At 40.7% G+C, this 18,114-nt stretch overlaps 1 long non-coding RNA gene across 1 annotated transcript in view; it reads left to right on the top strand.

The window, feature by feature from the left end:
* Window positions 1-18,114, top strand: part of LOC117772104 — an 83,050-nt gene that overhangs the window by 20,378 nt on the left and 44,558 nt on the right. The gene's annotated exons all lie outside the window — the stretch shown is intronic.

Raw genomic sequence — 18,114 nt, 5'->3', positions numbered from 1 at the left:
AACTCCATCTTTCCTAGTTCCAAGGAACTTTTGTGAAATCCTGCTAACAGAAATCCTAGTTACAGAAAGTGATTTAAACAATTCCTTATTCGGAATTGTAGTTTTTGCATAATCCAGCAAACCAATAAACCAACTAACAAGCAAACTGACAAATAGACACGGGTGAAAACTAAACCTCGTCACTGGAGGAAACAAATTGCAACAAATCTGAAGACAAATTTCGCTTGTTGCTCATAAAGGCAGCACAGGCGCCACAACTAAGGAGAAGAAGTGACCAAATTATGTTGGCGCTTCTTTCACCAGCTTTCGATGTAGAACTTTAGAGATTTAGAAAACACTGACTAATACTAGATAAACAGCGGAGTCAAGCTGTTGATATTACAAACTAATCCAAACACAAGGATTACACATTGTGTGGTAAACGTTTAGCTGCATCAGCACTTCTCGTTTTCTTCGGCAAAAAAAAACAACTTTTGACTTGTTCTACACGTGACCTCTACGTGAAAGTTTGTTTAACAGTGATCTTTAGCTTTTTAGAAATGTGCTTTATGTGTTCGGGATTACGCATCTGTGGGCATGTTTGACACCAGGCCATCTGATCCCGGCCTCATTCCTCAAGCAAACTCCTCCACACGATTCCCCTAAGGTCCCAATAAAGTTGCCTGCTAATACAAAGTTTATTAGTCCACAGAGCGGCAAAATCAGAATCTTTCACAAGTGACTTGTTATTGTTTTTAAAGCTCTGTTTACTCTGAACAGGCCCTCAAACCCAGGCCCTCTCTGGGCTGCGACCCAAACGCTTTATTAGCTAGATAAGTGTTGGGTGGCCAAATCTGAAAGCGTGACTGTTTGCTAATCATGTGTGCGCACATGCACAACTGTAACAGGGAGTTTATATATTTATGTGCATACCTGTTTGTGTGCGAGTGTATGTTTTAGACCACTTTTGACCAGTTGCTGTGGTGTGGTTGACTTCACCTCTTAAAATGTTAGCGGGGAGGTGATTATTGCATTATTTGTTTTTGTTTTACAGAGTCTACACGTATTTATCTCAGCCAGCTGTTTTCACCTGCTGACAGGTGCGACGCAGCTCTGCAAGATATTGACCACTATTACTCGTGCTTTTGGAGTTTTTCACAAAGAATGGTATGGTAACGGAATCGTTAATATATATATGGCAAGAAAACTGAGAAAAACGTTGCCAAAGTGGCACCAGATCTTGTATCTAACAGGCCGAAGCAATGATATTTATTTTTAATTGTTTACAGGACAACCAGAGGTTTTACAGGTGCGCTAACATTTGAATGACTTTTAAATGGTGTATAGCCTGATAGCATCAGTAAGTTTATGTAAGTCACTTAGTACCAGTATCTAGTATAATAATATCAACAGGTCTTTTCAAACAACTCCTTCACTCCGGGAAAAGTACATTTATCTTCCAGCTTCCCAGTTTCATACTTGTGACCTACATGTTTGATATACATTAGTCATCTAGGTCAATGGAGGATTAATCATCTGATAACTTTCAAATGTAAATACACCCAAACTCAAATAAAGTGCATTGCACAGTCGTCGTTTTAGTGTAAGCTTCACATTCTCAGGTTTCCCTTCTTGAGCAGTTTGCCAGTTAAACATCATCAGCTCTGCTGGCTGAGTAGTCGACGTCCAGTCTACTCGCTGAGAATAACATGTATGCGTTGACACATTTCTGTTTTATCGCAGTCGAAATGGATTAACTTTTATTCTCCACAGGCCAGTTTGAGAGTAAGAACTATTCTTATATAACTTGTATGGACAGATACATGCAGTGATAAGGAGAGAGATGAATAGAGCTGTGGGTTTTGAGAGATTACATTGTCATGTGGTCATCATGATCTCACCTGAAATTGTATTCCTTGTTGATAGTGGTCCTCGTGACCAAGTAAGACTATTACATGAGATATTTCTTGTGATAACACATCCTACATTTTCATAAAATTCCGTTCTGGTTTTTGCTTTGTCATGAATTGCAGATGCATGGAATTCAGTTATCAGGCTTTTAAAGTTTGAACATACGTTCTTAATTACTTAAATAACTTTTTGTCCATTGGAATACTAATTCTGCACTTCATATCAACCATTGTCCCATATGGGGGGGTTACTTGATGTTTGCAGTAACAAAATGCAATAATAATTGTCTAAAATAAAATTCAACATATTGCTTTTCCCAGGCTTTCTAACAAGATTTTATTGTCTGAGGTCAAGAATGACTTTTCAAACTCTCTGTTCCTTGCATGCACAGATGTAATATGAACAACTAATTTCTTAGACAAAAAACCTGGTTGAGATTATGGCTGTGCGATATGAGGATGTATATCATGTGAAAATAGAACAACGTCTTCCATATTAAGCTCCATTGTCTATTTCATGTTATCACACTCTTAGCAGTGATATTTTCCAGATGACACTTGGAGTTTTTCTACACAGATGAACAAGGAGCTCATAAATAAAACAGGGGCTGCTTCTCTAGCATGTGGTCTGGTCTGGTATGACAAGTCTGACACGGACCAGAAAACCATACTTTTAAAGTAATGCTAATACTGGTCCCCACAACAGAAAGAAGAGAAGAATCATGTCAAACAGTACAGAGAAAGTCTTCGGCTGATTTTGAAGCCCAGAGTCGGACGTAATAAGAGGCTTCCACTCACGGTACTATGGCAAATGATCATGATTCATGAAGGTGGAAGGAAGTAACTTGCATCTGCAAGGACATGGAAGAGAATAAGTAACACGTAACAAGCAATGATATGTATTGTCTCCTGGTTTTGAAATGGCCTCTGTTGAGATGAGGTTCAGGTCATATCGCACAGACCCAGTAGAGATTCTGTTCTTTGGCTTCTGAAGCTTTTCTTCACTACGCCTTCTCAGACAGAGGTTAAACACACTAAAGTCGAATTCCCAACAAACGTGCTTTGTTTTAACGTTAAGTCAAGATTTGTACACTTTAACTTACAAACTCTACAGTTGCTCCTTTGACAGATAATGAAAAACTGACTTTACAGGCACTGGCAGTACTGGGGGAAGTTTTATGGGGATATGGGCACATTCTCTGGTGCAGAGACGTCAACACCACAATGAAATAAAGGATGTAAAGTTCAAACACAAACATTCAGCCTCCATTTCTTCCTTAATTTCTCTGGTTTAAAGCTTTGCGAGAGACATATTCCTGTTTACAATGATTATCCGAGTCATGTAAGATCTTCACATGGAAATGCGAAGTGGTTTTTCTCCTCACTACGGTGCTTGTCAGGAGCAGTTAAACTGACATCGATGCACTTCCCTCCAACCGCTGCTGAGGGATGAGACTATATGCATGTGTTTTATTTATTTATTGATATTTCATTGTCAATATTGAGAAAATATTGTGGAATGAAGTATTTTCATTTGATCTGTCAGCACTGGTACTTCTGTAGTAAATCTCTTTAACTGTGTTTTTGTCTTTTGCACTTTCTACTTCCTCACTCTTTCTCATCCCTCTCACCTTCCCTCCATCTTTCCATCTCCCTCTCATTCTCTCTGGCTCTCTCTCTCTCTCTCTCTCTTTAGTAGGTCAACATGTCCTGCCTCCTCTCCACATTAGTTGTTGTCTTGCTGGATCACGCAACCATTCACAGCTGGGACTCATTAGACCTGTGTATGTGTGTATATGTGTGTGTGTTCACCAGGCCAGGGTAATTCCCGGTCTGTCTTTGATGAGCAGGTTGGTCCAAGGCTCTGGGCTGAGAACTGTAGGATGCTTCACACTTGGATGATACGCTGGTGTTTGTAGTTTTCCACGCATTGCTTCTGTCTCATGTGTCACGTCCATAGTGGGACTGCAGTCAATTCGAAGGAACACAAATGTATGGAGGCATGCCCATGTTGTTGTGTGAGATGCTTGTGAGATTTGTCACCTGTCATCACTTCTCTGGCCTCTCTATTTCCTCTCAATCGACACTACAGAGTACATGAAGGGGTCTGTTAAATCAGTGATCCATTTGTTACTGACATTTCTTTAGTTATTGAAATGCCAGTTATTTTTTGTGGTTGTTGGGTCTGTACGATATGACCAAAATAAAAAAAACAAACAATTGAGGTAATATGTCCAAATAACATATGCATCATTAGTATTATTAGTTATTCATTTTCTCAACTGAAGAATTTGGAGTAAATGTATTTGCAGGTGTAAGTTGCAACAGCAGCTTGTATCTCATGTCTTCGTGTTTCTCTGTTTCTCTGATGTGTCACAGGTTTGTTTTGAGCGATCAACTGTACTTTTATGGCTCATTTATAGACTCCAACTGTTTCACATGATTCTTGCAGAGTTGATAAAAAGAGGTTAGTAGAGTTGGAGATTATGCTTAGTGCTGTGATTGTGTTTTCGATTGGTCAATTAGTCCAACAATATTTGTTTTATTATTCTATCGATTTTTTTATTCTATTTTCCTCAGTGAAAATATTTTAACATGAAATCTATGAATAAAGGAACATTTAAAACTTGAACTTTTACCTATTAATCAGTGAAGTTAAAAGTTTTAGTCTGATTTGCTAAGTTAATATTCATAGAAGCATTCATATTAAATGTTATTATACATGTACCCAACACTTCCAACACAGACATCCCCAAATGCACGCACACACACACGTTCAACAATGCAGCCATTGGTTGTGTGTAGGTTCCCCACTGATACTGAAACAGAGCCCAGGATCGTCACAGAGAACATGTTGGTTTCTTACTCTACTTGATTTTCTATTTTCATGATTGTTAATATAACTTTGCCCTTAATTCTAAGCAAATGGACAGTTATTGAGAGGGAGAGTGCTGTGAGCCATAAAACGCTGCCTCCAGACGGGTTCTGTGTTGAAGAGCACCACAAGTCCAGAGCACTGTTTTATTAGGTCTCTGTTTAAAGAATTTCCACACTCTTCATAATCAAGTTTGGGCTTTTTGGGATAAAGTGTAATTATCAACACGCCTGCCTTTTCAGCGTCTCCATAATTGAGGATTAACAGAAACCGTGTGACGCATTGACACATTCCACACAAATTAAAGTATGTTGAAATGTAAAGTTTCAGGGTTTTGGATGAACAAAACATCACTGAAAATCCCCTTTATTTTTCCAATCTGGTTCTGTTACAAACTGAATGAAAGCAGACAATATATAATTATGCATCTGGATATAATTCTAATTAGATATAATGGTTTACACTTTGTCTATAATTTGGTTTTCTTTTGTAATAATAGATATTTATGTAACTTAAAACACAAAAAATGGCATTGCCAAAATGTTGCATTATTTTTACCATCTCAAACATGTATACGGTTTCATTTGCGTCATTTAAACGCATGCATGTTTACTTGGGACACAAACTGATGCATTAGGTCAATCATCATCTCATCTCTGATGCTTAATCAGCCTGCTGGCCCTGATTATTCACATGTGGTGTAAAAGCTATAGTTTTATACTGTAGTTGCAGCTGCATGTTGGATATCTACAGATTTAACATGGTATTCGTGGCCTGTCAATGATTCGCTGTATCTTGTATGAGTTAGTTTTTTCTACATACTGCATGTTTCTCACGGCATTGTGTATATTCCATTCATAAGTACAAAGACACAGCTGCAACAGTCACTGTGGGATTCATCTATTACTCCCATGTTCGGCTTTGCCTCCATTCAGCCAGAACAACTTTTAGCTTGTGTTTGAACAGGAATTGGGAGCACGACCACATCACAACCCTGTGGGGAGTTTCAGTGTGGCAACAGCGCTCGGACCTTTCATTCAGCCAGCTTTGTTTAATTACAGGTCAAAGACACCTCAAGGTTTTTGGCCACAAACATGTAACAATCCAAAGAGGGAAACCCCCTGGAGGGTACCTCCCGCATCGTAAATCACGTGATCCTACAATTTTTCTCTGGATGTCTTTGCGCATTGATTTATGGATCACTGCAGTGAACCATAAATAGTTTTGTGGAGTTATTTGTTGAAACACTCCACCACCTCTGGGGGTGGGAAACACTTGTACAAGCTAATCTAACAGTCAGTGTTCTGTCCAGTTTGTGGAGTGACTGTGGAGCAGAATGATACAGATTTCTTTTGCAGTGGCATGCAGCAGAGACTGCACCAGCTTTTGATGACCAACACGCCTTTTCTGTCTTATTATCTTAATCAAACAAACGTGTCTACTGTGTGCAGGCTAGCATGTCACATAATATTTTGAATTCATATAGTTTTGGCAATGTAGTCCTGTTCCTGTCGTGGGAAACTCAGAGTTTATCTGGGCCTCCTACATGATAGTGTCATGACATGAGGGACTACAAAGCTGTTCACAATATTTTTTCTCCTCACGCATCTACACTGTTTCCAAAGTGGTGATCGTCATTTGATCTTGAGGGTTCATCACTAGTAGAATAACCTAAAATAAATGCAGTGTCATCTTTAGGTGCTCAGTTAATCTCTTCTTCTCTCCTTCCTTGTTTGAAGTCTGTTCTGTCCCTGACTTTGTAATCATGTGGAGGACCTGAGTATTTAAAGCCAAGGTAAGATAAACTCTTGACTGTAGACTACATCTGGCTTGGAGAGCTCTGCTAATAAAACAACCGTAGTGAGAGAGAGAGGAGGAGGAGGAGGAGAGCAGGCCAGTGCGATGTCAGGGTGAGGGCAGCTGCAGACCGAGCACGATGAGCAGGACACTAAAGCAGAGAGATTGGTACAGACATGAGCTCGATGTAAAGAGCAGGATGAAGGATTGAAATTTAAATGGGAAAGTATGTTTAGAAGTGTACATACCATGCTGTAGCTACAGCTGTATGTTCTCCAACCAAAATACATCCAGGTGGAAAGCATATACAAAAACCTATGGAGCAATAGTTACATACAGTGGTTTTTATGATTTACTGTGATGGGCTAGTGGATTAAATATGGAGTATATTAAACAATCTTAATCATTAATGTTTTTTACTGTTTTTAGCCAGTATGTTGTGGGCTGTTTTTTAGTTGTGGCTGTTGGACTGATTTTGTATTGTTTTGTCTACCACTTTTTTTGTTGGTGTCTTGGTCAGCAGCAGAAAAGTGTGTGTGTGTGTGTGTGTGTGTGTGTGTGTGTGTGTGTGTGTGTGTGTGTGTGTGTGTGTGTGTGTGTGTGTGTGTGTGTGTGTGTGTGTGTGTGTGTGTGTGTGTGTGTGTGTGTGTGTGTGTGTGTGTGTGTGTGTGCAGTAAAGTGTCTATACCAGTACTATGTACAGCATATCAGTAACTCTGTGTGTATGACGTAAAGGGCTGTGTAGAGTGGAACCGCTCAGGCAGTCATCAGCTCTATCTGATCCATTTCATACAAGATAAAGCACAACATCATAACACTCGCCATATGGAGGTTGTTACTATGGAAAGCAAAGCAAAAGAGGCTGCTAGTGAATGCAGGTCACACAGACTGGACTCTGCAGGAGAAGACAGATGCGCACACACACACACTAAGGATATTGGACACTTACCAGGGATATTCAGAGATAAGGAAATTGAAGAGTCTTTCCTCTGTCTCTTTCGGCTTGTTTTCTCTCTAAACAAACAGCCGGCGGCTGCGCAGCGTTTAGGAGTCCTTTATGAAATAGTCTGACATCCTTTATGGGACACACACAAGCACACACACGAGCATTCCCAAGTTTAAAAAAACGACTTTGACACGCAAGTACAACCGACTTTAACCAGTTCCAGCGAAATTACACTTCCCGCCAAATTCGGCAGCTGCAAACTCAAAACACTTTGAACTGCTGGAGGTCTCCACCAGAGTCACTGTAGGTTACAAGCTATCTCACATCTGGATCTGTAGGTGACCTGAGGGGATAGACAAAGAATACCAGTCTAAACCACCGCTGTCCTCACGCAGTCCCGATGCTGTAGTGATCAAACAGTGGGGTGGTTAGTTGACGGATTAGAGACAAAACACACACAGGCACACACACTGTTGATGCTCGCAGAAGGACATGAATCTCAGGCACTTTTACAACAAATAAAAATGCCTTTTTGCACACACACATGCACCCAAACAGAGTCTGGACACAGTGCTTTGAGTGACATTGTGGTTGCCGATCCTACTCTTGTTCTGCCATAACCACTGTTGTCTCTGCAGTAAAAAAAAAAATGATTGTGAAGCGAACTCCATTATCCTCGGGCCACAACTCTCCAGCGACCCGCGGTTCCTATTAGCCGGCCATCATTTCTGACAGTCTAATAAAGCCCGATCTTTTCAGGAAGGTCTTTTCCTTTTGTTTTCTCTCGTTGTGCTATTTAGTTTTGAAGTTTTAATGTCTGGTGCTATTGTCCACAGTGTCTAGAAAAATATGAGCAAGAATGTATTGTTGAACGGTTTGTCTTCAGTTTTATTTGTTAAAGCTGTAGCATGTTTTGTGTGTCCATGTGTGAACTGGGTTGCCAGACTGTGGGGACACCCGAGGGGCACTAGCTAGCCAGTGTTAGCTAAGGTCACGATATAGCTACTGTAGCAGCAAGCATGCTAACTCTAGTGGACACATGCATGGAAGAATATGATGCATAATTGATATTCTTTTGTACAAGTGTATGTCTGCTTTTAACATTTGAACTTTTAAAATATAAACTACATTATTGAACCCAAGCTAATAAAAATGTCAAATGAATTCATAATATCGCATTTCAGTTTCTCAACATAAGCCAGTATGACAATAAACAACTTCTGAGATTGACTCATTACACTGAGGTGTCGCATATGACTCTGATTAGGATTTCAAACTGTGTGATCAATGGCAAACGACTGTCTCGTGTAACCTTAGGGGCTGGAAAGCACCATATACTAAATAATTAAATGCAATAAATGTGTTTTGGGCAGTCATCATTGCTATTATCTATGCTTTCCTTGTGTGATGGCTGGAATTGAAGACATGGGGCCAGAAGCTGTTTATTGCTTTCATATGGAGCCAACATGTGTTTCACATTTGCCAGGAGGGGGCCTTATTTTTTTTTTTACTGTAATATGTACACTTTGGGTGCTCTTACCATTGAGACATCATTATCACATTGCCTCTACTGCACCTTATCATTTATTAAAACTACAACTAATGGATGAAAACAAAAGCCAGTCAAATGAACTGTGCTGCTACAATATAAATAGATTACACGGTTTTGTTTAGTAACTGGTGCAGATCAGAGTTTGATAGATGCAACTGCAAGTGTAGCATTAGAATAGTGTGTGGCTCCTCTGCGTGGAGATGGTGGTTTTCTGTTTGCAATTCATCAAACACATTTATTTGGCTGCTTTTGATTAGGATTTAACTATTATTTCAGTTTACACAAATAAATCTAGTTCCGGATCCCAAAACATTCTGTCCTCATGAATTACTGCTTTGGACGTGAGTGGCGCTGTTCCTTGAAGCATCTTGAACCTGTATTATAACAGAGATCAGTTGACGCTCCAGTCCGGTAATGATACACTGGCATGAAGCACTTGCCGAATATGACATCAGTGGGATTCTTCTGCAGTGCTGAAAGCCAAAGTGCATCACTGAAATCCTCATCAGTGTTTCTGTGGGCTCCTTGCAGATGGGATCACAAGCATAGTCATGCATGTGTGCGCTCAGATAGACGACAAAAACAAACCCTCACAGGACTCCTCTTCTTCATGATTACCTCTGTTTGGGGCCCAGCAGGACTTTGGTTGAAATGATTTTGTCTGGTCTTTGGTCCTGTTAGTAACATGAAACATGTTTGCAACTTAATCTGTGTCTCTGATGAAACAATTTATATTTAGGGGACACTGCAAAATGGATTATAAAGAGTTTTTAAGTCAGAGAATTGATTTATTATAAGGGAAAATGCAAAGGCCTGAGAACAGGCCTGTTTTTTAAATTGAAACAAATCCCACTATTTGACAGTATTACACAGACCAAAAATCAAACTACCTTCAAACTAGAAGGCTAGGAAAGGGTAAATTCAGAGATGCATATAGTTTAAGACTTCAGCTTGCACAGGTTGTGTATTCTCCTGCAAATGTCTTATACCTGTCAAGAAACAATGTAAAGAGGATGACTGTGTGGAATAGTCGTACTCCAAAAATAAGTCTAAATATCCATCTGCTGTTTGGCAGTGCCATGAATGGGTAAAATCCTGTTAAACCTGACTCATGAAACACTCCTCTGGTGTTCATAGCTATGTGATGTAACACAGTCCTGAAGCTGAGGTTCGGAGCTGTCGGCTGCACTATGCCATCAAAACCACTCGCAGACCTTCTCAATGCAAAAGCACTCATTTCTTATTACCAAGAAATCATACCAGGCTATTTTTACTCTGATTCAATACCGACTGTCAGGCCCGACAGTCTGTGTAAATGATCATGTACTATATGACAAGTTTTAAGATTTGTGGTCCCTGAGACGCTCCGTTTTTAGATTTGTTGATTTTCTTGGCTTGTGTGTCATGAAAGAGTCCAAGAGTCTCCAAGAATAAGCTCAGTTGTAGCAAGTCAGTAGGAGGTGAGCTTGGAGGAGGGGGGGTCAATGAGAGCAAACTGAGAGAAGAAATCACTTTAATAACTCCCACTCAGGAGTATTGGTAAGTAGGGAAGATTCCAAAGGACATGATGTAATTGCCAGCAAAATATGTGATGGGGAACATGAGACATTATAATTCACATTTGGACAGAAATCAAAATATTACGTTCAAGACCCAGAGACTTCACTGTGGTATCATCATCTCCATGTGGTTATTATTCCTGTTAAGAATTTGACAGTAACAGTACCATCAGGCTTAGAGATGATGCAGAGCTTTCTGCCAGCCGCTCTGCCTTCTTCAGCCAGTTACTTTTCTTACTGTTGCATTGACAGCTGCTGCAGTCATAGCTGATCAGTATTAATGAGTTAGTGGTTAATTGAGGGAGCATTTTGGATGCAGTATTAGGGTTGGCACATTACACACATTATAAACTTGACTCTGCATGAAACTGAATGTCTGAACCTTTGCAATAAAGTTTGTTTAAAATTAACATAGTTTTCTACCCTTTTAATACATACTTCATTTATGTACTTGAGTCTTTAAACTCACCACGATACCACAGAAAACCCACTCACTCACTCCTTCTGCCATGTTGAGCACATTTACTCTGTTCCTACTTAACTCACGCTCACCACACAACTATTACTCCTTAAATTTCCAATGCACTGACCAGATAAATTGCATCGGTTGTTATAATTTTCTAACTTCATGTGTATGAGGAAAAAAAACAAACAAGCCAAGAACTTAAAAGCCAAGCTATTTTTTGATTTTATTGATGTGGATCTGCATCAAAGTACGCGCTGAAATGTCTTTTGGGAACACAAAAGTGTGAGAGGTGATAATTGTTAAATATGAGAATGACTATGCACATGTTGAAACATCCTGGCCCAATTATAGCTCTGGGGTTTTGAATAAAACCTAAATGATCACATACCCGCCCCATCCTCATCAAAATCAGTTTACCCTCGTCCCATTACTTGATGTTCAACCAAGTATCATTTAAGTTTGTTTAGTAACTGTTTGAAAAATCCTGCAAACTAATAAATCTATTTAAAACAACCTCTTCAGTGAGGATAACAAGTTTAGTCTGTGGGAAAAAAAAGTGTGAATCATGAGGTGCACTGGAGGTACTGAGGTACGTGTGGCACATAATTAGGAACAGAACAATTATAATAACCTTGGCTTTTATATTTCTGTCATCAGTTTGAGTGTGTAGTAATTTTGGTTCATAGCAGTGACGTCTAAATGCTTTAATCCGTCCTCCAAACACCTTCACATTATTGGTTGGATGTTTGATTTGTTAAAAAAGCCCTCAGGAAGAGTTATCCTCTTAATTTAAACACTTTGCTAAATCTGTATGAATCAGCAGCAGATGGTGAAGGTATTTTCTATCATAACAGCTTCCAGTGCTCTGTATCAAACTCTGCACCCTGCTATGTAAACATGACATCCAGCCAAATCCACCTGATAGTTTTAAAATCAGCAAATACCTTCCAATGCAAAACCTGAAAGAAACATTTACATAATTCGATATACATTAAAAAGTGTCTATTGTAATTGTTACTACCTGCTCTGAATGGCGATAATGCAAGAATCTTCATCCAAAGCCGTTTTCAGACGTGGCCTCTGGAAAATGTCTGTAAATTTGGGTCCGTTTTCATACCTAAAAACACAGCAGTAGATTGTCCAGGCCAGACGTGTTCACAACGAAAAGAAAATATCTGGAAAATGAAGGCGATGGGTTGCACCAGAGCATGCAGGAGGCAAGAAATGACAAATTCTGCTGCACAAATCACATGTTTTTGTTTACGGCACATTGACACCAGTGTTGGCCCTTATCCCCAAAAGCTCTCAGAACTTGTTTTCTTTCCAAGTTGACTTCTTCATCAACATCTTCCACGTGTATTTGCCTCTGTCCATTTGTTTATCAGCAGTAATATGGAAAAAGTACTGAACAAATTTCTATGAAACTTTGTAAACGGGTGGGACATGGGCCAAGAATGAAACCATACATTTTTTTTTTTTCACTTTTTAAACATTTTTACAGATTCACCAGGGTATAATTCATGGATCTTGATGGGAAAAAAAAGATCTGGCATATTTAGGCTGCTGATCTGTGAGTGTGTGGCTTGATTGAATATAAGGGGACTGTTGGGCCTTGGCAAGTTATGGGCTCTACTGAGTAACATTCTCGTTATTATTTCTAATCAGCTGCCTGTCTCTCAAACCTTATAAAAATATACCACTAATTCAATTTTTGTGTTCTGCTAGAGTACAAAAAAAGTCCCCATTCACCTAATTAGTTCATTTACTCATTTCAGATAATTTAATTATTAAAAACCTAAACAGGGAAGAGGAACGGTTAATGTGGTTTTACTATGTACAGGCACCCAATAAATTAGTCTTTATTTGATCCCATGTCAGGCCCTAATGCCCTGCATGTTGACTCTGCTGTCAGGCAGCCAGTGATCAAGGACTAATAGAGGCTTTCTGCTGCCACAGCCGCTTCCAGCGACCCTGGGTCTATGGCTAAATCATGCCAGCGGAGTTGGAGGAGAGAAGGCCAACAAAAACAACAAATATATTTTCATTTAGACTGCAGGCATATTCCTCTGGAGAGTCGAGGGGTGGAGGAGTAAAGGTGAGGAAAGGAGTTGAGAAGTAAAACAGAACCGAGGAGAGAAAGGAGAAACAAAATTGATTAAGTGAGGCAGATATGAGAGTTTATAAAAAATAGAAAAAGGGAGGAGGAGAGGAGACTGATTTTGGGGGTTTTGGCCCCTGCTCTGGCTCAGTCTCTGGAAAATGTTTTAGGGGTTTATCAAAGCCTTGACTAACATATTAGTACAAAATACATGTTTACATTCTTGTTTCTATCTCCACGTAGCAAATGCATTTAGATGAAACACGCTACTTAAGTGACTCACATTTCAGGGCGCCTGTATCAGTCACTTAGAATATTCCTCTCTCCTGCCGACATGCTTTAACTTTATCTGGGCTCTTTTTCCACTCTGTCTTGATTTCTGTCTTTCCCTCCCGCTCCTGACTCTCCTCACTCTTTCGGAATCGATAAACAGAGGCCTCACCTCAGTGCACGCCAAGGCAAATGTTTGAGCCACCTGTTGCAGGAAACTTGAAGCTCTCAGGAGATGTGAAGATGGAGCTGGGGCTATAGGCTGCGCTCCAGGTACGGGTCGCTTCTGAACCAGGACAGAAAGGGGTATGGAAAAAGCTGAGCAGCGAGTGCGTTTGTGTCAAGGGACAGCCGGGGGGGTGAGCTATAGATGTGACAGTAGTTAGTACCCCGCTCGAGCACTGTGCTACCAGTATGCAGCTTTGCTTGTGTTTCCCAGAGTCTCCAAAAGTAGAAGAGGAGATGGAGCGTTCAGCTGTCAGGTTTCACTTCAGTTGAATGTCCTCCCCCTCTCGGTCTCTCTCAACCCGCCCGGCCCAGAGCTGTCAAGCCCTGTCGCCAAGTGCTTGTTCACAGGGGAATATTTGGTCTGTGTAAATAATATTGTAAATAGGTACGGTCCTGAATAGCTCTATATAAAAAGTGCTCCGAGATAACTTCTGTTATGATATAGCGCTATGTAAATAAAATTTACACATGACGTGTTTGTACGTGTGTTTGTGTGTTAAAGCACATTCACTAATAAGATGGGGGGAACAATATTTATGTATTTAAACTGAAGTGTGTTTAATCTGCTGGCACGTAAGTAAAAGGGAAAAAAAAGGGATCCTTTGGGGAAAAGGGAAAAATTAAGTTTTTACTTCTAAGCTTTCAGCTTGTTATGCTTTTGCATCTGCGGATAACTTAGGGGTTTGCACAACAAAATCATGATTAAATGTTCACACCTCTTGCAGATGCAGACTGAGCTGCATTTCTGTCCAATTGTAGACATGCATTTGTCAATGAATTATTGTCTTTTCAGCCTCGTTTTGATTTCCGACTTCTAAGTGAAATTTCAGGCTCTATAGCCCCTGGAGAAAGTTAAACATTTAGTCGTCTAATCGCTCTTTTTTTCGTCTGCTGTTTAGTGCAAAGCAGCCAGCAGGTTGAAACAGTCTTTTTGGAGGAAGTATAAACTGTATTTAAAAATGGACGACATGACAGCTCCCCAATAGTGAAGCCAAAAGCCCCTGGTGGCTGGCTGTAGCACAGATCGTAAATCCCACCTCCTTCATGTTAGTGGATTGGACATGAACCAAATCATTTCAGCTCGTTCTAATCACACTGATGTATGTTCAAGTTATTAGTTTTCCATTAAATATGGTATTAATAAGAAAACTGGCTGAAATGTTATGATTGACAGCTGAGACTGTCTGGCGATCATGTGTATGGGTCACACCACAATCACTGTTGCACAGACTCCAAATGATGCCTGAGTGCAAGATTGCGACACCAGTATCAGGGGTAGTTTAGCTAAATGTTTGTACAATGGGAGGAAATGGAGACGTGTCGGCCATCTTCATATACAGTCTAAGTGGAAATGGCAGCTTACAACTCCCTTACATGGTGTTTTTGAAGGCTGTGACATTACCACCACATCAAGACAAAAAGCTAATAGGGTTTTTTGATGGCTTTAACTTGAATCATGATCAAATATAAAAACATGTTAAATAGTATCACTTAAGGCTAAAGAGGTTACATTATTTGACGGTGAGGAATAGAGACAATGACAAGTAGTCGGCCTGCAGAGGACAAGAAATTAAGTAAAAGTACTCAACATGAGGAGGAGGAGGACTCCTGGTTCACCTCCTTGGTTCCAGGAACTCCCTTGGTCTGCTTCCAATGATTGCCCCCAAGCCAACCCACCCCAACCCTCTTTACCTCTGCAAATACCTCTTTAAACCATCCCCCCACCTTCCAACCCCAAATTTTCTGGCAACTCCTTTAATCGCCCCCATCACCCCTTCTTCCTCTCAACCACTCACCCCCCCTCCTCTCACCCTTTGGCATCTCGTCCATACCGTTGCCCTCTCAGCAAACACCCCCTCCCACCCACCACCGCCCCACTGCTGTAAATGCCCCCAGGACTGCAGCTCTTTCTGTTATTCACCTCCCCTCCAAACCCACCCATTCAAAGCTTACAACCCTGCTCTCTCTCTCTCACTCTTTCTCTCCCTCTCTTCCCCCTTCACTGGCTCTCTCTCTCTCTCTCTCTCTCTCTCTCTCTCTCTCTCTCTCCGGGATGTAAAATATTCACAGCTGCTGCTGCGGTCAGGTCGCACGGCCACAAGACTCTCTGAGCAAACAGAGGAGCTGTGAATGTGTGAAGCCAATGGTGTATGTTTCATTTGAGGTCCGACACAGGTCCGATAGATCCTGATGTAGTCAAAACAGAAACCGCATACTGAGCCTCGCCACATGCCTCAACAAACCAAACACTAACCAAACATACCCAAGCACAACACTAAAAAATGACATTGGCAAACAGTTTTTAGAAACATGTTAGGCGCACTGTAGAAACGGGAGAAACGATGTGTGGCTCGGTGCCGCTGAGCAGACTAACTCAGATGTCACTGGGGTTGATAATCAGTGTGAAACATCTGTCTTGAATAAATCCCCCGCTTTTAAAGTCTGGCCTTGTTATGCATTACGGGTAAAGGCAAGAGCACATTAAGTCATGTTAAAGTTGCAATAAAAATACATCAAGCTTTTCCAAGAGGTCTACACATGATATATATGCAGACTTGATTCCAAGTTTTCTGAATGAACAAGTGGACGAATTTGTCTCAGATATCTCTAGTTTGAACCCAGACTCCCAATGTTCCAATAAAGACGTAAATGGGAGGTTTTTGATATTTAGATCTCTGCCGTTGTACCACCAAATAATAAAGACATCTTGGCTCAGGAATGCCAGCCCTTGAACTTTATGAGGGAGGGAGAAGGGGGTGGATCAGTGTCTTGAACACATTTCAAAGTAATTGTACTTGATATGTCGTTTACAGAACACCCAAGTAATCATATAAACAAAGGACTAGATGCCCTGGGAGGATGAAAGGAAATTTGAATATCCCCCTGATGCATCATACTTACTCACGTTTTGACATGAGCGCGAGACACCGAGGATTCCTGAGCACAAAAAGAGGATCAAGGACCTTTTTGTAATAAACACAGCGGGATAGACCAACTCTGGAGGGCTCCATCATACTCGGAAATTAACGTGTACACACACATATATGCGCGCGCGCACACACACAAACAGATGGCAGAGAGTTGAAAGTGATGGATTCAATGAACAAATTGCAACAGTTGCAGCCCTGGTGTGTGTGTGTGTGTGTGTGTGTGTGTGTGTGTGTGTGTGTGTGTGTGTGTGTGTGTGTGTGTGTGTGTGTGTGTGTGTGTGTGTGTGTGTGTGTGTGTGTGTGTGTGTGTGTGTGTGTGTGTGTGTGTGTGTGTGTGTGTGTGTGTGTGATAACCTTGCTCTCGCTCTGATCCCCCTATTTCTGGAATCTATCTGAACTTTACCAAGACATGACAAAAAACACAGTGGTGGGGGGGGGTAAAATTGCAGGACCTGGACAGCAACAACACGAGAGAAGGAGTTTAAAGGAAAAAGGGGGAAAACGAGAGAGGAATAAAGAAAACATGACATCATAGTTAATTAGAATCAGGTGATAAACAAGGGAGTGATATTTACGTTATACCATATGCCCTGCTCCATGTGTCTTTCTGTCTCGGGGGGCACAGCAACAGGTTTCAGACAAGTAAGGTCAAGGAGGAGGCTTTTCCCAGCTGCTAGACCACACTGATGCACACACCTCTTTACCCAGCCGCCCGTGTGTGTGTGTGTATGTGAGTGTGTTTGTCGGCCATTTCCAAAGCCTGTTTAATCTTTGTTGTTATCACATGAAGACAGTGTTTATCCTCCAGGAAGCCATGTTTGCTGTGTGTACTTGTAAGAGAGAGTTTTTTTTGCAGCGAGAAATTAAACCCCCCTGAGCTCATCAACCAGGTTGTCTGCTGGGCTTCTTTCAAAAGTCTTAATCTCTTACAGATTCACGTCTTGGTTTTATAAAGGTTCCTCACTGCCTTACTCAGTTCATTGTAAACCCTGATTACTTGGATAAGGACAACTCTGATGTTTTGGAATAGCCAATATATTTGAGTATTTGCACATAAAAGGCCTTTCTTGACCTTATAATACTTTGACAATATAATCTTAACTGATTGGTCCTCTAGTAGCTCTGAGGCTTTCAATCACACTGGTTTCATCACTGAATGGAGTTTTCTGCATCTAGGCAAATTAAGCAAAGCCCCTCTGCTGACGAAGACTGTCAGATGTTGTTAGAAGCTTGAGAAAAAGCTTGTATGGTCTTCATCAGCAGATGGTATTTGCTTAGTTTGCCCAGACGAAGGTAATGGCATTAAATGATTAATTCCATGTGGCTGAAAGCTTTGGGAAAAGGCTTATTTTAAACGGACCTTGAGTTAAGATTTTAACTTCAATAATTGTCTTAAATGTTTGTTTAATCATTATAAGACACCTATGTACGTAATCTAGACATGTAATCTGCACTGCTTTGTTTAATGACCTCCAGTACAGCATCAACACAGGGCTGGTAATAT

This window comes from Hippoglossus hippoglossus, chromosome 12 (genome assembly GCF_009819705.1).
Source record: "Hippoglossus hippoglossus isolate fHipHip1 chromosome 12, fHipHip1.pri, whole genome shotgun sequence".
Lineage (NCBI taxonomy): Eukaryota > Metazoa > Chordata > Actinopteri > Pleuronectiformes > Pleuronectidae > Hippoglossus > Hippoglossus hippoglossus.
This window is presented reverse-complemented; position numbering and strand designations above follow the sequence as displayed.